This window comes from Lepisosteus platostomus, chromosome 7 (genome assembly GCF_059453375.1).
Source record: "Lepisosteus platostomus isolate fLepPlt1 chromosome 7, fLepPlt1.hap1, whole genome shotgun sequence".
Lineage (NCBI taxonomy): Eukaryota > Metazoa > Chordata > Actinopteri > Semionotiformes > Lepisosteidae > Lepisosteus > Lepisosteus platostomus.
In genome coordinates, this window is record NC_142617.1 from 28,021,064 (window position 1) to 28,046,014 (window position 24,951).

At 41.9% G+C, this 24,951-nt stretch overlaps 1 protein-coding gene across 4 annotated transcripts in view; it reads right to left on the reverse strand.

Annotated features, from left to right (window-relative positions):
- Positions 1-24,951, reverse strand: part of tmprss15 (transmembrane serine protease 15) — a 299,749-nt gene that overhangs the window by 38,789 nt on the left and 236,009 nt on the right. The gene's annotated exons all lie outside the window — the stretch shown is intronic.

Consider the following 24,951-nt stretch of genomic DNA (forward strand, 5'->3'; position numbering starts at 1 on the left):
GGGACGCCAAATATGTAAGAAAACCGGCTCAGGGACGCCAAATATGTAACGTTGCCATAGCCAAAATGTAATGTAGTGGCTCTCTGAAGGCACCAGTTCTGTAGGGTTTGGGCATTTACTGGAACAATTATTAATTGTAGCAGTAAATCACAAAATTTATTCTTTTGATGGCTTTAGAATCCAACCATGCGACATAACTCAAACAACGCGCACACACAGGTACTAATACACGAGGATACATTTATTAATACATAGAATATGCATATAAACCTAACAGATCTTATCGAGAGGGTTATCAGAATACAAAAGGTATATATTCAATCAGTTACAAAGAGTTACATATATCAAGAGGACATACGTTCAGTATATCATTCATTAAGACCGTTTCGTAAATGAACTTGGTTATAACTTCTACATTAGATACTCAAAACAAGTACATAACTCTTAGGAATTAAATTGATATCAACTGGTTGGGATAACAATTGAATTCTCGAGCTGTAATGCATTGAAGTTGAATACTCATCCAATCTCTGGGGACTCAGATCTCCTGCGGGCACAAAGAAACAGTTGCAGGCTGTTGCTGTCCAATCCGCGCTCTCTGGCTCGGTGCCAGGCTGTGCTGTGCGGCTTGCGACGGTGCGCTGCTGATGCTCACTGACCGGCTAGTTAGTGTTGGCTTTAACTAGCAAAGTTTGTACACAGGAGAAAAGATGACTGTGGGTCCCAGCAAGTCAGGAAGAGGACCGGTTCGTTCCTGATGAAGAGCTAGTTCTGAATAGTGATTCAGCTGTCCACAGTTCCGACCTGTTCACGAGGCCTGCTGCTGGTGCTAACCTCGGGTGGATCCTCTGGTTACAACCTCCACTCTAGACTCTTAGAACAAAGGAAAGTTCTGGCACTCAGACACACTGGCCGTTCCGTGGTTGTCCGGGCTGAGTCTCAGGATGGTCAGGAGGCGCGCTGTGAGAATGTCCTGCCCTGGAATTCTCCTTTGAATTTCCTTTAGAAAAGTCCACAGAATTCTCCACTGAATCTTACTGAATCTCTGTGTTGCCAGTTTTTACCTGGAGGAACAGCTCATTGATTGGCTGAAAGTTCCATGGGCATCAGAGTCCCACGTGGGTTACTCGGCCCTACCAGTCCCTGATTGGTTGATCAAGGTGAGATATGAGTCACTTACTCCTGACACTTAGGAATGCAGTCCAGATGTCCATCTGGCACTCCCTAGACAGATAGGCGCCAATGGATGACCATTGATCATGATAGCCAGGCTTAGCTAAGTGCATCCCACTTTGGGAGCTGTTTCTTATCAAAAGAAAACATCTTAAATCAGCCTGCATGAATAGTTTCTCTGTGGCTGCACCACAGAGATGAACAGAGAAATGAGGCCTAACTTGGGAAAGCTCAGAAACACTTAATTCTGCCTTATTAATAAGCCTCACCGCTACATATCCCCCCTTTTTGAAGGTCACGAGGCATTGTTGCCTTCAAAACAAAACAGAGTTAAGTGATGTCCCTTGTCATTAGAACATTAATCTTAAATGTCCACATTACTCCTCGAGAATTCATACCGGAACCAGCATTGGATACAAACAGGATGAATAACATCTGGAGTATGTATAAACACGGTAGGAGACATTATCTCAGTCTAGAAATTACACATCAGGAAGTTCACTGTCAATATCTGATACCTCTGTAGTAGATATTTGGGGAGAAGTCACTTCCTTTCTTTTGACATGCTACCTTTGACTCATTCGTGGTACATCGTACATCTTCATGTGAGAGTACATCACTCAGAGTACACTGTCAGTCATGATCCAGCTACCCGGCAGCAGTGTTACAATAAAAACGGTTCCTGTTCCCAGCCCCCTGATAAACCACAACACCTGTGTTGGGTATCTGCTAGGGTGGTTTGGAGGTTTGTTCCATTAAAGCAAACGAACTACCTGTACCTCTTCAGGGCTTACTGTTTCTTGGATTTCTATCCAATTCAATAGTGTGGCACCTGAAGGCATCCATGACCTCAAGTTTGGTCTTATGTTGTCTGGTTCCAGACCGTACAGTGTTAAGTTACCATGCTGTACTATGGCCTCCTCGGGAACTTACAGGAACTGTTTGATTAGGTAGCTGCATTGCGGTAGCTGTATCATGCCTGTCACAAGTCATGGTGACAGTTAAATGTGGTGTGCTGACCAGCCATTTACTTCCCACCTGCTCTTCATGGGGTTCATTAACCTCCCTCTGCCCATTAGTAGCTTTACACCCTTCATTGGTGAATCGTTTAGACACAGCCAATGGATAGCTTTGGTAGCCATACCCATCTCAAGATTTGGAACCAAATTCAATCTTGGATTGCCTTCTGGGTGAGCTATGAGCGATGGGGTTAATGTCACATACTCCTCTACTGAGAAGAGTGGAATCAAGTGGGTTGGGAATTGTGCCATGGCTAGACTGGCTACAGTGGCACTAAGCTCCCTTATCAAGTCTTGTGTCAACATTCTGGCCTGTTGCACACAAGCATAAACCCACTGTATAACACCAACAATCATGTCCACTGGTTGGGGAATAAGATTTAACCCTGTTGCATAGGAAGTTGCCTGTAGGGTTTTCCCTAAGCTTTCCAACTTTTGCTGCTGTCGATACAGTCTGTCAGTACCCTCTGGCATCTCTGACCCCTGCCTTTTTGGGGCAGTCAGGGTGAGAGTGCCAGTAGCACACAAACCTACCAGAAATTGCAAATGCACAACAGTGGTGGCAGCAATCAGTCCTCCCAAAAGTCTTTTAGGGTGGCTGATCCCAGTCATCTCCTTCTGAGTGACTGTTGACTTTCTAAGCTGGCGCAGCGTGTACATGGTGTCTTTCTTAGTATGCCCTGTGGCATCTTGGGCACCACCATCCTGGAAATCTGGGGAGATCTGACGCAGCGGCTGATGCTGCTCCTTCTTTTCCAGGGCATCTGCTTTTTCGATTTGTTCATGCCTGTGCTCTAGGAACCCTGCAGGGGGCGGTGCAGCGGTGGAGCATGCCTGACCCTCGGCTGAGTGGTCATCTGGAGCACCTGAGTGATCTGGGATTGTTACCCCATTCTCACTGTTCAGGTCCACCCTGCACACTTCCTGATTGAGGAATCCCTCTATCGGCATTACAATCGTTCGCTGGGCGTGGGTGTAGGACACCTGCTCGCTCCCCCCTTCCCTCGCTAGGGGTTCAGGGAGTTGCCCCAGCAGTGGGATAGCTAGTTCACTGTCTTTGAACTTACTATCACTCACCAGGCCCATGTCAGTGCAGGCAGGGATTCTGACACCCCTCTTTGCGATGTCCTGCACTGGCAGGCGGGTGACTTGACCATCCAGCTCCAGTCTGGGTGAACCACTGTTGGTCAGACTCAGACTGACAGACTGAGCTGGTGGCTTTAAAAAAACTGGCTCGGCTTTCATTCCCTGTCCCTTCTGGGGGACTGGGTGTGTTGGCAACCCTACCGTTGAGGCAGGAACAATCAGGTCAGTCTCACTCACTACCTGGTAGTTGTGAGAAATAATGTTACCTGACTGCAGATTCCCCGGGTCAGAGCAGAGGGAATCGGCATCTGGGATCAGGTGTGTCCACAGCGCAGTAGTCTCAGCGTCCAGCTGGACCTCCTGTCTAACCTGTGAATGTTGCACCAGGGGCACCTGGCGGTGGCCCTGTGACAGCTGCTCAAGCAGATCCTCACTAATAGAGGACCTCTCAGGGCTAAGGGTGAGGGCTACATCACCAACCTGCTCTCCTGCCATCTGGATCCCTTTCACCACTACAGGGTGGTGTTCCTGACCTCTCTTGGGTGCCAGGGTGCACAGGGAAAGCTCCTTCTCATCGCCAGGTGGGGAGATCTGCTCCTCTTTAGGGATGTAAAAGGTGTGTGCTTTACCTGGTGGATCAGGCGGCTGCTTGGAGCACCGCTCCTGTGGCAGGGAGGCTGTTGGGACCTCAGCCGGGACACGTCTTCCCTGTATATCCGGGGAACAAAGACATATTTTTATTTCTTGTCCAGAGGGAACAGAAGGAATCTTCACATAGGCTTCTGTGTTCGGTGGGCACTGTGTGAGCACAGTCTGCCTCTTGGCCCCCCTTTCCTTCTGTACAGAAGGCTTAGGAGCCTTGACCTGTTTCCACACTTTGCCTTTCTGGCGATCCACCAAAGGTTCCACTCTGAGTCGCATGCCCTTTTCCTTTTCAACCCGTTTGAGCTTGCCGTGTGACATCAAACACCTTTCAACCTCAGTGTCAATCAGTGTCTCACTGGGTAAGACATCTCCCATGGCAGCCTCGAGGCAAAAGCTTCTTGCTTTTCCTCTGTGTTTTACTGCCTTCTCTGTGAGTTCAGGGGTGGAGTCAGCACTCGCTTGGGAGTGGCTGACCTCATCCAGGCAGGAACCCTTCCGCTAAATCAGATAGACTGAGGGAGGGAGAGGGGGTGGGTCTCCGCCTCCTCCAGTGGAGAGTATCAGCTCATTCACACTTCCGGCAGCCTTGGGGAGCGGTTGTCTCTGTCCTAATAAAACTTGTTCAAGCCTGGCCAGGGGGGCGGCTACTGAATCCTTTTGTTCAGCCTTTTCTAGCCCTTTCCCTCCCCCGGTGTTCTCATGGCACTTAGGACGCTGGGTGCGGTCCTGTGTGCCTGCTTTGGAACGGGGCTTAGCCAGCTCAGGAGCCTGTGCTCCTTCGAGCAGAAGGGAGTTAACCCTGCTGGCTCTGACTGCGAACACAGTCGCTTTAACAGCTTTTTTCTCAGAGCGACTTTGGACATCATACTCCCAGGCTTTCTGCACGAATCTCTTAATATCAGACATTTTCATGGTTTGTGCATCTGTATGCATTAAGATCATCTTTCTGACTGATGGGTGGAGATTCGCAATGAATAAACCCTTGAAATGTGTGTTCTCTTCGCAACCCTCATCATTTCGCCCTGCAAAATAAGTTCGTCTAAGTCTCTCGTAATATTCGCGAGGGGACTCTGCTCTCTCGTGCTTAATGTTAAGGGCGGCTTCTATCGCGGCAGACGGGTCAATAAACGCACTGTATTCTTGGATAAGTGCTTGACACAGCTGTTCAAAGTCATTACAGACTTCTTTCATCTGCCTAGCCATCCACTCATGTACAGCTCTGCTGGTAGTTTTCCTGACCAGAAACACTTTCTCCTGTTCTGTGGCGTTTGGCAGGTACTGCAGGTTATACCTGAGGTCCTGAATATAACTCTTGATATTATTCTCTGACACTGCAGGGTCAAATCTCTCTATGTCCTTTGCTAGCTCTCTCAGAGAATGGAGATTTATTCTAGCTTCTCCGCTGACAGAGATATGGCAGAGATCGCGGTCAGACCTGTCGCTGCTAGAGAGAGTGCTTAATAGCGACTCGAATTCAGACCTTTTAGCAACCATCGTTAAACTTAAAGAGTATTACTTTTAAGTACGAAATCACAGTTTTACCACAGAAAACCACAAGATCAAGTATGCAATCAACCCGGTAGATCTCAAAAGATCACAAAACAATCAAGCACTGCTTAAAGAGCAAGGGGAACTCTTTTCCTTTCGGCTTTCAGCACACTGTATTGTCGTGTATGAAACCCGCGGCGTTTTATATGAATTATTCCGCTTGGTTGACTCATTTCAGTCTTACCAGCCCATGCCCACCCAGGGACGCCATAAATGTAATGTTTCATAGCCGTTCAGGGACGCCAAATATGTAAGAAAACCGGCTCAGGGACGCCAAATATGTAACGTTGCCATAGCCAAAATGTAATGTAGTGGCTCTCTGAAGGCACCAGTTCTGTAGGGTTTGGGCATTTACTGGAACAATTATTAATTGTAGCAGTAAATCACAAAATTAATTCTTTTGATGACTTTAGAATCCAACCATGCGACATAACTCAAACAACGCGCACACACAGGTACTAATACATGAGGATACATTTATTAATACAAAGAATATGCATATAAACCTAACAGATCTTATCGAGAGGGTTAACAGAATACAGAATACAAGAATTCAATCAGTTACAAAGAGTTACATATATCAAGAGGACATACGTTCAGTATATCATTCATTAAGACCGTTTCATAATTGAACTTGGTTATAACTTCTACATTAGATACTCAAAACAAGTACATAACTCTTAGGAATTAAATTGCTATCAACTGGTTGCGATAGCAATTGAATTCTCGAGCTGTAATGCAGTGAAGTTGAATACTCATCCAATCTCTGGGGACTCAGATCTCCTGCGGGCACAAAGAAACAGTTGCAGGCTGTTGCTGTCCAATCCGCGCTCTCTGGCTCGGTGCCAGGCTGTGCTGTGCAGCTTGCGACGGTGCACTGCTGATGCTCACTGACCGGCTAGTTAGTGTTGGCTTTAACTAGCAAAGTTTGTGCACAGGAGAAAAGATGACTGTGGGTCCCAGCAAGTCAGGAAGAGGACCGGGTCGTTCCTGATGAAGAGCTAGTTCTGAATAGTGATTCAGCTGTCCACAGTTCCGACCTGTTCACGAGGCCTGCTGCTGGTGCTAACCTCGAGTGGATCCTCTGGTTACTCTCTGGCAACCTCCACTCTAGACTCTTAGAACAAAGGAAAGTTCTGGCACTCAGACACACTGGCCGTTCCGTGGTTGTCCGGGCTGAGTCTCAGGATGGTCAGGAGGCGCGCTGTGAGAATGTCCTGCCCTGGAATTCTCCTTTGAATTTCCTTTAGAAAAGTCCACAGAATTCTCCACTGAATCTTACTGAATCTCTGTGTTGCCTGTTTTTACCTGGAGGAACAGCTCATTGATTGGCTGAAAGTTCCATGGGCATCAGAGTCCCACGTGGGTTACTCGGCCCTACCAGTCCCTGATTGGTTGATCAAGGTGAGATATGAGTCACTTACTCCTGACACTTAGGAATGCAGTCCAGATGTCCATCTGGCACTCCCTAGACAGATAGGCGCCAATGGATGACCATTGATCATGATAGCCAGGCTTAGCTAAGTGCATCCCACTTTGGGAGCTGTTTCTTATCAAAAGAAAACATCTTAAATCAGCCTGCATGAATAGTTTCTCTGTGGCTGCACCACAGAGATGAACAGAGAAATGAGGCCTAACTTGGGAAAGCTCAGAAACACTTAATTCTGCCTTATTAATAAGCCTCACCACTGCAAAGGGTTTCAGAAATCAAACAAAGCTTTATTCCCCTGCTTACAGTCTGGGAAATTAGAGGCTGCGCCGTTCTGCTTCCTATGGTGATATACGGGTTTTTCGCATGAAGCCGTATTGAGCAGTCGTTCTCGTGTTGTGAATGTGTGTACACAGTGGTCCCCCCGGGTTCCAGTTAGTGCGTAATTAAGCATCAATTTAAAAAAAAGAGAATTAGCTCTCTGATAGTTTTATGTGGAGGCTGTGAAAAGTTTCACAAGTCGTGGTCTTTAAAATGTATTTGGTTTGAATTCTTTCTGTGTTTCCTTTGCGAAGATATGGACAAAAGAATATTCAAGCGTGGTAAAAAAATGGTTTAAAAATGACATAGTGAAGGATGTGAAAACACTCACTTTGTACTTTGTACACACTGCAAGTGTTCTTGTAACTCTAGGAGGTTTCGTGAAAAAGCTACAGGTGTGCCAAAATCATTTTCAAACTTCAAGCTAACTTTAACCCGGTGTAGGCAATGCATTGTTATCTTAATCACCTGCTAATTCGTTTTACACCACAGGAAGACAGAAGAATGTGATTGTACTGTATCTGTACGGAATGTGTGTTACGTTTTCAAAATTAAAGTGTTTAAAATGTATAATTAAAAAGTAAAAAAAAAACTTGCAGCTTACTCAAAGATTCTAAGATGATCACGAGGAAGTGTACTTTATGTCTAATTGTCTAACCCCATTACCCTCATTTTGATTAAAATCGCAAATGCGTGTTTAATTAAATGCCTTTCTTGATTCACAATTTTACAATGCAATGTAAACTGTTATCTTTGTCTTCTAAGTCCCTTAATTAACTTTAAGCATAGCTTTCTCACATTTAGATTTATTTTTCATACCATCGTTAAACAAAGCAGGAGATTATAATACTTCCTCATGCGATCAAACGTGGAAAGATTAGATTGTAATCATTTTTATTTTTTAAATAAATTTTAGAAAAGTGTTATCTATGCAAAAAAGTTGCATTTAATACCACTCAATAGTTATATTAATAGAGATAAGCTTCTATTTAAGCTCAGATCAAAGATCAAAAACAGATCAAACAGCAATATCTTACACACTTTGATCTGTGATCTGTGATGTGGTTGAGTGTTAATTGTGGTGCTCTAGCAGGCTAGCTGGTGTCTGTGTGGTTCGGGCCAGCTGGTTGTGTCGAAAAATAAATATAAACCGGTTCAACAACTCTTAAGCATACTGTAGTTTTTGTTAACACAACTTTATCAGTGAAAAGACCACGGGCACTTTTCCTCCCCCCTACATTCTCAGAGTAGAATAGGTGTACCTTCCAATGAAAAACAGTCTCCCTTCCCCCCACGGACAGACAAACAAATGTTTTCGCTGCCTATCATTTGACTAGAGGGAAAGGCGGTGATGTAATCGTGCTGGCAAGCATGCTCTTTAGATAACGCGATTCCATATTATATTCCCTATTAATCAAATTCTAAAAGTACGCTTTTGTTTACTCCGATAGCGAGCGTATTCACAGAAAAGGTTTAAACTATCACTTTTCTCACAAAGTATATCAACAATATCAGAAGGAGCACGTAAAAACGTTTCTAAAATAATAATTACATTCTGAAAAGTATGAGTTTCTTTTACGAACGCAATTATTCATGGAAATGGTAATCACTTAACTTTGAATGTTTTGTGATATTTAAAAAGACCAACAAATTCAATATAGTGTCAATAATATTTATTGTCAGTAATAATATCAGTAGCAGTTTGAAATTATTCGTTGTTATTAATAAATTAATTAGCTTTGAACATGTCGTGATATTTAGAAATATAAAAAGGTCTTAATATTTGCTATTTTAATTTTTCAAATAAATGTTTATTTGTTAAACGAAAACTCATGGCGATAGTTGGATTTGAACACTCACCTTCAGCTTCATAAATCAGTCACTTATGCCATCACACCACGATGAGCAGTGAAACACTCATATACATATCAATAGAAAGTCTTATACTACTGTTTGTGCTACAGTTCATGAATATAATTATATTGTTATTTATTTCTTTAGATACACGATTCCATAATATATTCAATATTAATCAAATTCTAAAAGTATGCTTTTGTTTACTCCGATAATGAGCGTATTCGCAGAAAAGGTTAAAACGATCAATTTTCACAAAGTATATAAACGTACAGTAATATGGTCAGAAGGAGCACGTAAAACTGTTTTAAAAATAACCACATGTAAGACATTGATGCTTAAAATGTTTAGGGAGGAATGGAATACTGGTGTGTATGTTTTCTTTAAACTACCAATACCAGCCATATACAGTTCACGTGATATGTTTATGTTCCTAAATTAATATAGTTTATAACCTTCGGATGCGCTATGCTCTTCTTTTAATGCTCAGCTACTAAAATTTACCTTTAGTTGTAAAATTATATATAAATATTCAATACTAAGCAGATTAAAATGCGCACAGTAAAGAGATTAAATGAATATGAATAAAATCTTTCCACTACCGACTAATGCACCACAAGTGCCCCTGTTGGTTATTTTGGCCAGCCAATCATGTACCGCGATATGACGTAGATAGTTGCATGTAGTATGGGTTTGTGCCTTGAACTTTGAATGGCTGCATCAGTATTATCTTGGATAAAAAATTGGAGACAAAATGGACAAAAAAAAATTGACATTATTTTTTGTGAAGACAGAACAATCATAATTTGTACATACCCAGAAAATGTATAAAAAAATATGAAAAAACATTTAAAGGTATAATAGCTATTGTATTTAATATATAATCCCCTACACACTGCTAAAGATTTTTCCATTGCTTTTTTCACTTCCAGATCAGCAGCAGGTGTGATTTGATTACCATAGATAAGATCATAGATCAACAAACCAATTGCTACATAAACAAAACGTTTTTTTTTCCTTTTCTGATGTTACAGAGGCAGTGATGTCTTCTAGTGCTCTGAATGAATGTAGAAAAATTATGAATGACAGCAATCTTGTAACAAACAGTTCTTTCCGGACCCTATGCGGACGACACAGTCCGACGGAGTGGGGAAACACTAGGGAAACGTCATGCAGGAAAACGGGGCTGAAGACAAGGGGGCGTGTCCAAGGTGTGCTGGTGCACGGGGGAGGTGTGGCCGAGGCGAACAATCCAAGAGAGTAGTCCTTAGAGTATCCAAAACACACGAGTAAGTCCAAAACCAGAAGATCCATCAAAACACGACGTTAAAACCACGAAGGCCGGGTCGGACCCGGCGGACGGGGAACAGGAACGGGAACCGAGGTTAAAACCTTAACGGGACCAGGCGCTTCCTGGTCCCGGACTCGCACGATATGGAAATCAGATACAGAGCCCGGATGACCGTCAGCGCCTGGCTTTTAAGGTGGGCAGGGAATGGGAAACAGGTGCAGAGAATGAAGTCTTTAGTGAAAGGGCTGGAGCACCCTTAAGGAGGGGGGACTATAGTCGTGACAAATCTGAACCAATTACACCCCTTTTTTCAGACTTGGTCATCGTGGTCAGCCAAACAAAATTACTCTGCTGAGGCACTTTTAATCATTTCAAACTGTGTATTACATCATGTTAAACATTAAAAAGTCAGTATATTGTATAAAAGATTGCTCAGTTGGACAAAAGTACACAACCTTCCACCTTCATCATACATAATTTAATTATGCATAAATATTTTATGTATCAAAGTAGGGCTGGGCGATATGACCTCAAATCAATATCACAATAATTTCATTTACCTCGATAATGATAAATTAACGATAATTTTTTAAAACCTTTGAAATTATATGATTAGATGATATGCTGAAACGTCATGTTTTAAATAAGCGAAACTATAAAAGCTTTGTAAATGTCAGGTACCGCAATTTGAAAAAAATATTTTCTCAAGGGCACAACATATCTCTTGTCAGGGGTTTGAACCAGTCTTTTGAAACCACTGTGTTCCACTGTAGCAAAGGGGACCAAGTCCTTCACTATGTAGTGAAGTAAGAGACAAGATGTAAAAAGGGTTAATAACTTAAGTCAGTTCTGCCGAAAATTAGACTTCTAAGCAACAGGGGTTTATGGCAGGAAAGTGGGATAACTGATAAGGATTCCAGATGCGAGCAAGGAACCCCCTGGGGGCATAATCTTAAACTGACCCTTTGGCCAGGGCCTCTTAACTGGCCAAATACCATGACCCCCCCCCCCCCTTACCATAACACCGAATGACGTCCGAAGCAGCAAGGAAGGACTATATAACCTAAAAGTTTGTACCGGCACATTGAACAATACTTCGGTTTTGTTGTTTCTTGCGGGAAACAAGACTTCGGCTTTATTGTTCCTTGCATGCAATAAACTCATCTGTTTTACTTCATCTCGGGATCCAGAACCTTATTCTTTCTGTTACAACAAATTTGGCGTAGTCGGCGGATGCTCCAGAAGGCGCAGAACTTCCCATCGGCAGGAGAGACGGTCAGCGCTCACATTACTAAGAGGTAAGGACTCCTCTTTTTAAAAAAAAAAGTTCCGACTCTCTCTGACCGATTGGGAAGTCTGTGCTCCCTACGAGAATCGCCTGAGATGACGGAGTAAACGTGAGTTCCTGAATTCCTCTGGCCCGGGGAAGACACCGGTGTATGTAATGGGTGGTTTGCTGTAAGCCCAGAATTTGGTCTGGCAGGCGGTCCGCGGTATTGTGTACAGGCGTTCTAAGCTGGTGTATGCCTTAATTGAGTTTTTGAATGGGTTTTGGACCTTTACCGCGAAGTTCAGGACTGGTGTGGGCCTTAATTGCGCCCGGAGTTCTGAGGCTCAGGATCGGTGTGGGCCTTAATTGCGCCCGAGGTTCTGGAGCTAAGTGGTGCATTAAATGCACGTAATTCAGGACTGGTGTGGGCCTTAATTGCGCCCGGAGTTCTGAGGCTCAGGATTGGTGTGGGCCTTAATTGAGCCCGGGGTTCTGGAGCTGAGTGGTGCATTAAATGCAGGTATAATCCAGGATTGGTGTGGGCCTTAATTGCGCCCGGGGTCCTGAGATTAGATATGCCTTGATCGTGCACGGATTGGCGTGGCGTGGTTTTTTGTTTTAAAGGAAACAGAAGTAGAAGATTTATATATATATGTATGTTTTTGGTGTTTTCCTTGTTTGTGAATACATACAGTGCCTTGCGAAAGTATTCGGCCCCCTTGAACTTTTCAACCTTTTGCCACATTTCAGGCTTCAAACATAAAGATATAATTTTTTTATTTTATGTGAAGAATCACCAACAAGTGGGACACAATTGTGAAGTGGAACGAAATCTATTGGATTTTTGAAACTTTTTTAACTAATAAAAAAATGAAAAGTGGGGCGTGCAAAATTATTCGGCCCCTTTACTTTCAGTGCAGCAAACTCACTCCAGAAGTTCAGCGAGGATCTCTGAATGATCCAATGTTGTCCTAAATGACTGATGGTGATAAATAGAATCCACCTGTGTGTAATCAAGTCTCTGTATAAATGCACCTGCTCTGTGATAGTCTCAAGGTTCTGTTGAAAGCGCAGAGAGCATCATGAAGACCAAGGAACACACCAGGCAGGTCCGTAATACTGTTGTGGAGAAGTTTAAAGCCGGATTTGGATACAAAAAGATTTCCCAAGCTTCAAACATCCCAAGGAGCACTGTGCAAGCGATCATCTTGAAATGGAAGGAGTATCAGACCACTACAAATCTACCAAGACCTGGCCGTCCCTCTAAACTTTCAGCTCAGACAAGGAGAAGACTGATCAGAGATGCAGCCAAGAGGCCCATGATCACTCTGGATGAACTGCAGAGAACTACAGCTGAGGTGGGAGAGTCTGTCCATAGGACAACAATCAGTCTTACACTGCACAAATCTGGCCTTTATGGAAGAGTGGCAAGAAGAAAGCCATTTCTCAAAGATATCCATAAAAAGTCTCGTCTAAAGTTTGCCACAAGCCACCTGGGAGACACCCCAAACATGTGGAAGAAGGTGCTCTGGTCAGATGAAACCAAAATCGAACTTTTTGGCCACAATGCAAAACGATATGTTTGGCGTAAAAGCAACACAGCTCATCACCCTCAACACACCATCCCCACTGTCAAACATGGTGGTGGCAGCATCATGGTTTGGGCCTGCTTTTCTTCAGCAGGGACAGGGAAGATGGTTAAAATTGAGGGGAAGATGGATGCAGCCAAATACAGGACCATTCTGGATGAAAACCTGTTGGAGTCTGCAAAAGACCTGAAACTGGGACGGAGATTTATCTTCCAACAAGACAATGATCCCAAACATACAGCAAAATCTACAAAGGAATGGTTCACAAATAAACGTATCCAGGTGTTTGAATGGCCAAGTCAAAGTCCAGACCTGAATCCAATCGAGAATCTGTGGAAAGAGCTGAAAACTGCTGTTCACAAACGCTCTCCATCCAACCTCACTGAGCTCGAGCTGTTTTGCAAGGAAGAATGGGCAAGAATTTCAGTCTCTCGATGTGCAAAACTGATAGAGAAATAACCCAAGCGACTTGCAGCTGTAATCGCAGCAAAAGGTGGCTCTACAAAGTATTAACGCAAGGGGGCCGAATAATTTTGCACGCCCCACTTTTCATTTTTTTATTAGTTAAAAAAGTTTCAAAAATCCAATAGATTTCGTTCCACTTCACAATTGTGTCCCACTTGTTGGTGATTCTTCACATAAAATAAAAAAATTATATCTTTATGTTTGAAGCCTGAAATGTGGCAAAAGGTTGAAAAGTTCAAGGGGGCCGAATACTTTCGCAAGGCACTGTATACACACGCACGACACTAAAATAAACACACCTCATAATAAAAGAGCAAAGCATTAAGTAACAGGATTTAAAGGACATTGAGACCCGAGAATCGCCCTGATTGAGCTCAGTGTGTAAATCCACCCGGAAGCAAAAGCAGCGATGCTGGCGTTCTGGGGATGGTGAATTACTGATCAGGAAAGGGGGTTTTCGAGGTCTCGTTCCTTTACCTGTGAACAGTGCGGTGTAATTCCTCTCTTAAGTCTCTGAGAGGCATTTAGATCTGGAGGTAACAGACGCCCTTAGCTGAATGAGTGCAGTAATGAACAGGTTTTTACAAGTGAAAGCATCCCCCTACTGAATGAGCTGTTACCTCACACACGACAAAAGTAAAAGAGACCGAACATGTGTGCTAACTGATGGTTTGAGAAAGTGGTGGAAGGGTCCGTTTATATATCGGAAAAGTGAAAGTTGACGGAAAAAAAGGAGAAAAATATGCGAAAAGTTGAGTTTGCCAGAGGGAGTTTGGGGCGAAGATGCCTGTAAAGAAAGCATATGAGTATTTATTGGCAAAAGCGCAAGCATGTAGCTCCCACCCTGGTGCACGGTCGGCACCAGTGGTGGCAGATACATGAGAGAAAAGAAAAGAAAGAAATTGGAATGTGACTTCTTAAAAGTGTGTTTACGGGAAAAACAAAAACCCGAAAGAAAAGATACTTTACTCGCTACGAAAGAGTATGAACAAAAGCGAAAAGAGGCAGTGCAGGAGAATCAGAAACTAAAGGAAGAATTAGTTCCTGGTCGCACTGCACTAGTTAATGTGTTACAACCGTCAACTAAATTATATCTTGCTCTCCCATAGGGGAACATACAGGCAGGAAATGAAAATAATTGGGATCAATTCCCACAGTGACCATATGGAGACGGGGGGTCCGAGTGGGATGACACCTGGTACGAGTGTAATAGAGACGAAACAGGGACTCCCTTCTTAAAGGGAGGGCGCCCGCAGATCTGTACTGTACTCTCACCCGAAGTGGGAAAGGACTTAGTGTAGCGGGGGCTGGCGCTGTTGATGACAGTGTCACTCTAAGTGTCTCGCACCCCGCGCACCCCGTCGAGGGGGGTCTGCACTCGCACCTACCTTCCCTGATTCCCCCATACGATCAAATCCAAAACCGGAAGATATTGACCGGTGGGCTAAAGTACCGCACCCGAAATTAGGAATGCAGCGAACCTGGAGTGCGCTACAGGAATTAAAAAGATTCATGTAGAAGTGAAACAAGAATACAGCACATTGTAGTACGAAGAGAAAAACATATTCTCGATGTGTATGTGTGTTTTATGAATTTGTGTGTGTAACTGTGAATTTTGGTATACTAAATGACGGTGTGAGTATGTTTAGCCAGCGGGACTGGCTAGAGACGTAACTAAAGAGACTTGACGAAAATCAACTTAAGGAGATTGGAAAATATAAGAGCGTCTGAAACGTATAAGTACAGTACAGGTGGACGTAAAAGTAGTTAGATAAACAGTTTTTGTATTTTTATACAATTAGTTGCAATAGTGGAAACAATTTGGATTTATTCAAATGTCTCGAAACCAGACATGCTGAAACGCTGTAGGTTTAGAATCGAGACTGGGGAGAATAACGTCTTGTGAGAAGATCTGTTAACCTAACGATTAGATCCTGTAAATCCCTTGTAGCCTCCCTAAGTCTGTCCCAGTCCAGTGGATAAAAATGTACTGTTAATGGAGTGTTGGTTTCTCTGTTAGGGGATACTGGAGCACTACTGTCATGCTTGTTTCACTTCTCTGTTCAACAGTGTGCTATAGAGTAATGTATATGGGAAGACAGCAGGAGGCCACAGGAGTATTGGGGCAGCAAGTTTTACTTGCTGAGTACCAGATTTTAACATTCACCTGCACTTATCACACGAATGTGGGTGGTTTTATCCCAGATCTATTGGGTTGGAATATTATGCATTACAAAGAATGACTATCCAGAACAGGGTATCACGTGGCTTCAACTGACTGGGATCACTCAGGATGTTGATGGTATTCTGAGTGCTTCCCCTGACGAGGAAACCCACAAGTCTGAGTTGCTTCAGGTTTAGAGTGTCTAATATTAAGCAGTTATGATAAGGCCCTTTTGTGTCGAGCATTGTGTAATTTTAACAGGGCCTGGGTGCAATGTTTTTACGGGGTGAGCACAACTTTTAACAGATCTGCTTAAGGGGGGAGTGCAGTACAAGGACAAGATTGCCTTGGTTCCAGCAGCAAAAGCCGCCTGTAATAATTTGAAACAAGCTCTCTTACAGGTGCTGAGACTGGGGTTTCCTCAGATGGATCAACCATTCCTTTGTATGTAAGTGTGGATAAAGGGTTCTGGGCAGCTGTGCTGACGCAGGAGCATGGAGGTAGGCACTATTATACCATTAGATACTGTAGCCAAAGGGTGGGGGACCATGAAAATTTAAGAAAATGTAATATTGTTTACTGATGGGTCCTCTCTGATGCATGAGGGAGAACAAAGAACAGGCTGAGCCGTTACAACAGAATTCGAGGTGCTAACAATCTGAAAATGCCCCTCCGCTGCCTCAGCGCAGCAAGCCAGTTATGAGCACTGATGGAAGATTGTAAAAAGAAAGATGTTAAAGGGTTACTGTATATGTATATAATGTATGTATTTATTGCATGTAGGCCACAATTCTGGATGGCTATGGAGAAATAGGATTCTCTCACAACGGCAGGGACTCCAGTTAAGAATACTGGGCTTATCTCTGAACTGATTTGTAGTTTTACAGCTGCCGACAGAAGCAGCTTGAGTAAGGTGTAAATAACAAAATAAATAAAGAATTCCAGTAACTCAAGGTAACAACCATGCAGAGGCACTGGAAGAGCGGGAGTCTGAGACCCCTGTGAAACCTCTATTGGGGAAAGGGGAGAATTCAGGTTGAGGGCTTTAATAGATGTTTAATAGTGGTTAGAAAAAATGTGTAAAGAATGTGGGGTTGTATAATGATGGGATGTGGGCTGGCGCATACCCAAGTGTATGACAAAGATGATCCCGTGGTACGGACTGCCCTGCCCCTTGGATACTGATCTAGGGGCATACTACACTGGGAAGGTGTGCCAGGCTGTAATTGCCTCACTAGGGGTAAGTTGGAAGTCACATTGACCCCATCACCCACAGTCTGAAAGACCAACTAAGGAAATATCAACTGAAGGAACACCGTGGGTAGATGCTCTACCTGCAGTCCTGTGCGGTTTGCGGGCTGGAGCAAACGGAACTGTGAGACTGAGCCCATTTGAGATCATCATGGGCAGCCAAAGAAACTCCCTGGAGGCCAAGTTTGGCTAACGCACTGATGAATTTACTAACTCTCTATTAAAGTATTGTAGGTTTGTTAACTGAAGCGGTGCACAGGGCACGTGAACAGGTGCCGGACGCTTGGGGACCTCCAGTAGAGGGGAGACACGACCGGATACCTGGCGAGTGGGTGTAGGTGAAGAAGAGATACCCTGCTAGACGCTGCAATCCTGCTGGGAGGGACCATATCAAGTGCCACTAACTACGGATTGTGCCATCTGAGTGACAGTATGAGATCGTTGGATCCGCGCATCGCACTTTCACCGACCCACGGCACCAGGGACTGAGTGAACAGAAAGAAGGATGTTGTTACCGTTTCTGTGTTTGATGCTTCCTAAGACCAACAGTGTGCTCGTTAGACCTGAGGAGCATTACTGGGGATATGGTATCAATACATTCCCGGTGTTGGCATATCTATTCAGCCAAAAAATTATAATCGGGGTTGGGTCAATATTGCTGTTCTAAGATCCTGACGATAGATCTCCACATGGCTGAGGTCTGCGTTTGGGTCCTGGGGTAGGACTTTATGTATTTGTAGGATTAGGATTGTTTTATGTGTATAATTGTAACTATCACTTGTACAAAAACATCAATAACATCTTGTTGTAACCGTGGAACGCACAATGTCACGGTAATGCATGCCTGTACATCTAAAAAGGAAAGATCTGCCCTGACATTGTATGTGTAAAAATAGGCAGTCCTGACGTATGCCATATTTTATAAGGGGAGAATGAAGTAAGAGACAAGATGTAAAAAGGGTTAATAACTTAAGTCAGTTCTGCCTGAAAATTAGACTTCTAAGCAACAGGGGTTTATGGCAGGAAAGGGGGTTAACTGATAAGGATTCCAGATGCGAGCAAGGAACCCCCTGTGGGCATAATCTTAAACTGACCATTTGGCCAGGGCCTCTTAACTGGCCAAATACCATGACCCCCCCCCCCCCCACCATAACACCGAATGATGTCCGAAGCAGAAAGGAAGGACTATATAACCTAAAAGTTTGTACCGGCACATCGAACAATACTTCGGTTTTGTTGTTTCTTGCGGGAAACAAGACTTCGGCTTTATTGTTCCTTGCATGCAATAAACTCATCTGTTTTATTTCATCTCGGGATCCAGAACCTTATTCTTTCTGTTACAGCAGTAGTATGTAATGCCTTTAGTTATTTAGTTTCATCTGTGTGAATCTTTTGCATATTGAGTGGCATTAGTAAATGCCTGTGTTAGAGAAAGCTGTTTGGGCATATCACTTCGGCAACGAGTGCGCTTCTCAGTCTCTCTCTTTTATTTTTGGCCATGCACTCTTCGTAATCATGGTTGTGTTTCAAGTGATGAAACAAGTTGCTCGTGTTACATTTGGGCGCAGAAAACGGTTTTCCTGACAGAGTTTACATCTGACTTCTCTTTCTTCAGTATCCTGTTTGCTGAAGCCAAAATATGACCAAACGATCGACACTGCATCTTTTTTAGATACCAGCTCATCTTCATTTGTACTTGAGTCATCCCTGCCTGAATGGGTTCAGCATAAGTGCTCATGTTGTCTCATGCCCTGCCCTTCTTTGTCTTTTGAATGAAGAATGAAGAACGAAGAACGAAGGTTGGAAGAGGCAGAAAAATGTGACTGGATATGATGACTGGGTGTTGTAGTTTTTAAAGGGGATCGCTCATGAAAGTGCACAGTAGGGAAAGCTTTTACTGAACATACCAACATAAGCAAAATTAGGTCGGTGAGAGATTCTTAGCGTCAGTATCAATACTTTTTTGATATATCGCCAAGCCCTACATCAAAGTCTTTAACTTCATAACTTACAGTGGGTTCTGGTTTTTACCTGCTTGTTCTAACATTATTAAGCTTACATTCTGTATTTCATGTAAAGTTATAATGTTTTATCCTTTTCTAAGAATATGTAGAAAGTACACCACTTGCCGTTATTGTAAAAAGATCAATATTGTAGGGATTTAACATCACTGGATAGTTATATTAATATGGAATCATGTAACTAAGCAGCTAAAATATCACAAGTGGACATTTTGGAAACATTTTGACATTCGTTTCTTTTAAAAAAAACGTATATTGTTCTTGTAGTGGTAATGGACAAAGCACTGCAACCAATGGCTCAAAGCGTGATCATTAGTTTCGGTTTCTTTCTTATATAGTGAATACATAAAAAGAGTCCACTATTATAGATTGTTGTTGGCTCTGGCGTGAATTTCTGTATCTGGATAAATTAAGTGATGGTTTTGTGATTAGGGATTTCTTCACGACATTCTTTAAGTTAAACAAAGGACGGAAGAAGGATTATTTTTACAATTGGCACTCTGAGATTCTGACTGATTTAATAACCCTCATTTAGCTGAAATGGATAAAGAAATAAAATGCAGTAGTTATATGTATTGGAAGGTGCTCTGTTTTATTAACAGACACTCTGACTCAAACCTGTTTCGTACAGTGATATAGACATGGGTAATGTAATCCACATTAATGTGCTTATCGAGCAAATTCTGCTAAACTAGAAGCATTGTAGAACGTGATAAACTGTATATTATTTACTGGAGCGCAGTTTAGTTCAAAAAAGGAAGTCTGTTAAGCCCCCCTGTTTATTGGTACCAAACATTGATGAGATGTCACGGCTCTGTACAGATTACAGAAATGTGAACGCTGGAACTCCACCAGACATTGTGTGTACTATTTAACCATAGTCAAGGGTAGATATGCTGTTCCCTTTTGTAACATCGTGTGGCTGTGGCGGAATTTCTCTGTAAACTGAAGAGTTATAGAGGAGACACGTTGTGTATCACCTTTTTTTACACTTGTACAAACATCCCAATGTTAATGTAACACAGAAGATATTATTAATAACCTTTTAAATTTGAAGCTATTAACTCTACTTCACACCTGCATGTCAAGATCACGGTTTCAAAATAAAAAAAACATCAAACCTTTGATTGGATGAGAACGTGATGATTAATAGCAAGGATGTGAAAGTTACCATCAGGAGTAAAAAAAAAATGTATTTTTTTATTTATTTGTGGCTGCTGCAGAATACACAGCCCCTATTTGCAGCCTAAACATTTCTCCACATACGCTGCCTCTGCTGCTATTGGAATATACGCAAACAAAGCACTGAAAGCTTTATTGTAGATGGTCAGGTGTTACGTAGGAATAGTATGTAATTCTGGCTTAATGAACTCACACCTGGGATTCAATTAATTCAAAATAAGTTTTAAAAAACTGCACTAGATCTTGTTTATATTAAAGTTATATCACTGGGCAGAGTGATGGAGACTTAAATAAATGACAAGCACTATCAGCTTTTTTGCTTCCCTCTGGTGTGAAATGATAATGCGCTGACATTTCCTCCCATTTTTAATCATTCTGTGTCCGAATCAAAGAGGATGAGAGAGAGTAAGAAAAGACACAGAAAAGAAAAAAGTGTATCCTAGCTTAATTTTACATTATATTTTTACTTTAAAAGTTTGTAATTTATTTATTTTCTGATAGTCAGATTCAAGGTATATTTGAATAAATTCTTGTAAATTAATGGTTTTACAAGATGTGGAAGACGTGCAAGAAAATATTACATTGTGAATTTTAATATTTTTATATATTAATGCTAACACCTGACTTTTTTATTCAGATGTCAACAAAATATTGAACTAACTGTGACATTCAGAAAAAGTAATCAAGAAAAGTCTGTGAAATTTGTAGATGAAACTTTTCTAAATGTTTTTTAAAACAATAGAAGGTGTTGAACGATCTTTACGGTAAGTGGACGGTGCTCTATTTGGTCAGCAACCTACTAATCTGCTTAACATAGAAATCTTAATGTAGAAAACATTATTTTATTTCTGTATGGAATGCGTGTTGCATTTACTAAATTAAAGTGCTTAAAATGTTTAATTAAGAAGTAAAAAGAACTTACAGCTTACACAAAGACTCAAAGCTGATCGCATGGAAGAAAAACCACCCGTTTTTTGTACATAGAAAGTGTAACTGATTTATATATATGTCTTTTTGTGTTGATTTAAGTGTCCTTCTTTCAGTTGAATTGCATGAAACAACTTGGGGTTATTGTTATGTTTTCTCTATTATTATCAAATCCCTCAACTAATTCACTTGTGATTATTTTGGAAATATTTTTCATGTTCCTTTTAACTTGGAGTTTGTAATGGCAGGCACTCTGAACGAGTTAAGCTTTGATGCAGTATAAATAAATGTATTTCCCACAAGCTAAACTGTAGTGGCTTTAAAATTATACAATATCTCGCCGTTTACATGTGGCACATCTTTGTTCAAGTTTTAAAACTACAGTATGAAAAAAAGAGTGTTAAGACAAAACAGGACATTTCATTGTTGGTTGCTTATGTTAATGAGCAACAATGACAGCAGAACATGCTACTGAAAATTAATTTCCATCCCATGAGCAGAACTGTCTATTCTACATAACATTACACAGTGGGGTGTTAAAACTCTTAGCCTTTGTGAGAAGTACTGACCAGAGTTACATACATATACTTATGCGTTACAGACTGTACAAGGTCATTTATTATTAATAATATCTTCCATATCACATTAAAATTGGAATGCTTTTCACAAGTGTAAATCCACCTATTTTCTGATCGCTTTATCCAGGACAGGTAACAGTTTCACTCCTACCACTTCCGTCTGCCTGCCTGACCTGTTCCTATTTTTAACTATTCTGTGTCAGAATCGCAGCAGGTGAGAGAGAGTAGGGAGAGAAATAAAAAGTGAACCTTGGTTTTTTGATAGTCAGATTTAACGTATGTTTGAACACAGTCTTGCAAATTAATGTTTTTCCAAGATGTGGAAGTGCAACAATTTATCACAGTGCAAATTTTAATACTAATTATTGATTACTAATAGTTTATGTACCTGACACCTGACTTTATTTAGATGTATATAAAATATTGAACTGTGACATTACATTCAGAAATACAATTGAAAATGTTCCTGTGATATTTGTGTAGATCAAACTTTTCTAAAATTTATTTTTTTTAATGAAAAACGATTAAAATGTATAATCTTCCCATGTGATTAGAAAGTCATTAGAAAATACAATAAGCCCCTGCTTTGTTTTTTATGATGGTTTCAAATATGAAACTAACTGGTGAGAAATCTATGTTTAATGAAAATTAAAAGATTTCAAGTTAAAAGAAATGATTTACATTCCATTATTAAGTTTTAAAGGCAGATGCTCTCAGTGCCATAAACACTGCAAGCTGCAGAATGGTCTCCTTACAGTGCTGCCTGTTCTCTAACTGAGCTCAGTGGGCGGTGCACTATTTTCTCAACCACCTGCTAATTTACTTTACACCACGGGAATGTAATTGTACTGTATCTGTACAAAATGCATGTTGCGTTTACAAAATTAAAGTGTTTAAGATGTTAAATTAAAAGTTATAAAAGACTTACAGCTTATACAAAGATTCTAATATGATCACAAGGAAGAAAAATCATCCACTTTTCATGGATTTCGTGTTTTTAACTAAACACATTTTGTAACCGGGATAAAGTTAGCTTGAAGTTCGAGAACGATTTTGGCACAGTTGCGAGAACACTTGCTTTGTGTATAAAGTACATTGTGACTGTTTTCACAGCCTTCACTTTGTCGTTTTTATGACATTTTTTTACCACACACAAATTTTTTTTTTCCATATCTTCACAATGGAAACACAGAACGCTTTCAAACCAAATGCACACCCTCTACACCAAACTATCATTGAGCTAATTATCTTTTTTAAAACCTCCGGTTTTTCAATGATGCGTAATTACGCACTAACTGGAACCAGGGGGAATGCTGTGCACAACCCAAGAAATACTGCTCAATACGACTTCATGTGAAAAACCCGTATATCACCATAGGAAGCAGAACAGCGCAGTCTCCAATTACCCAGACTGTGAGCATGGGAATAAAGGTGTTTGATTTCTGAAACCCTTTCTTTATGACCTGTTTTCATTCAGGTAATGAATCACTCAATAATAATTGCTTACATTTATATAGTGCTTTTCTGGACACTCCACTCAAAGCGCTTTACAGGTAATGGGGACTCCCCTCCACCACCACCAATGTGCAGCATCCACCTGGATGATGCGACGGCAGCCATAGTGCGCCAGAACGCTCACCACACATCAGCTATTAGTGGGGAGGAGAGCAGAGTAATTAAGCCAATTCATAGATGGGGATTATTAGGTAAAGGCCAATGGGAAATTTGGCCAGGACGCTGGGGTTACACCCCTACTCTTTACGAGAAATGCCCTGGGATTTTTAATGACCACAGAGAGTCAGGACCTCGGTTTTACATCTCATCCGAAGGATGGCACCTCTTTACAGTATAGTGTCCCCATCACTATACTGGGGCATTAGGACCCACATGGACCGCAGGGTGAGTGCCCCCTGCTGGTCCCACTAACACCTCTTCCAGCAGCAACCTTAGTTTTTCCCAGGAGGTCTCCCATCCAGGTACTGACCAGGCTCACACCTGCTTAGCTTCAGTGGGCTGCCAGTTGTGAGTTGCAGGGTGATATGGCTGCTGGCTATATGGCTGGGATAGGGGATAGGGGAATGCTGTTCACAAGCCAATAGCATTTAAACCACACTGGAATAGGGGAATGCTGTTCACAAGCCAATAGCATTTAAACCACAGCACCCACAATGCTGCAAGTAAGTCTTTTACACACTAAACAGGTCCTCTGACCTTTCCAAGCCTTGCTTTGGGCCGTGAAACTTTCCTTATTTTTTTATGATGTTTTCAATATGGCACCATTAGAGAGGCGGTACATGGGGATGGGGGGTGCTATTCATGAGTCAATATCTCTTCCAGCACAACATTCACAATGCTGCAATCATGTGTTTTACATACCAGAGAGCCACCCTCACCGTATACAAACGAATGAATTGGTTTGGGGTTGTTGATACCAGAGTGGTCCAGGAGGGGGGTGCAGGTTTCTTGGGGGCATTCTTGTTTTTCTATGACTTCAGGTTGATTCTGTTGGTTCTGAGTGCCTTGGTTACATCCGTTTGTGTGTATAGATGAAAAAGCTATTGAAGAGCACCCCACCCATCTCGGTGGAAGCTGCCATGTTAAAAAAATCCTAAAAAGATAATTAAAGTTTCACACAACAAAGCATGACTGTGAAAGGTCAGGAGGCCAGCCTAGTGTGCACAACACTTGATTACAGTCAAAAAAAGAAAAAAAAGAAACCTAAAGCAAGGTTGTATGAGGTGAGGGGGCTGTCTTGTGTGTAAAACACTTGGTTGCAGCATTGTGAATGTTGTGCTTGAAAAGCTATCGACTCGTGAATAGACTTGGAAAGGTCAGAGGACCTGCTTAGTGTGTAAAACACACAAGAAAAAGAGATTCAGAACGCAAAGCTGTATCAGTCTTCTGTGTAAACAAAATCGTTTTGAACATCATGGGAGCTGTTTTTAATAAGCTGCTGAGTAAAGAATATTTGAAACTTCCTGCTGTCAGCAGTATTGTGTATATAGTTGACCCTTACCTGAATGAAAACAGGACATAAAGAAAGGGTTTAAGTAATCAAAGTAAGCTTTATTCCCTTGCTCCTGTTTTTGATTTTCTTTAAAATTAAAAGAATCAGTTGCTCATCATGCCACACAATAT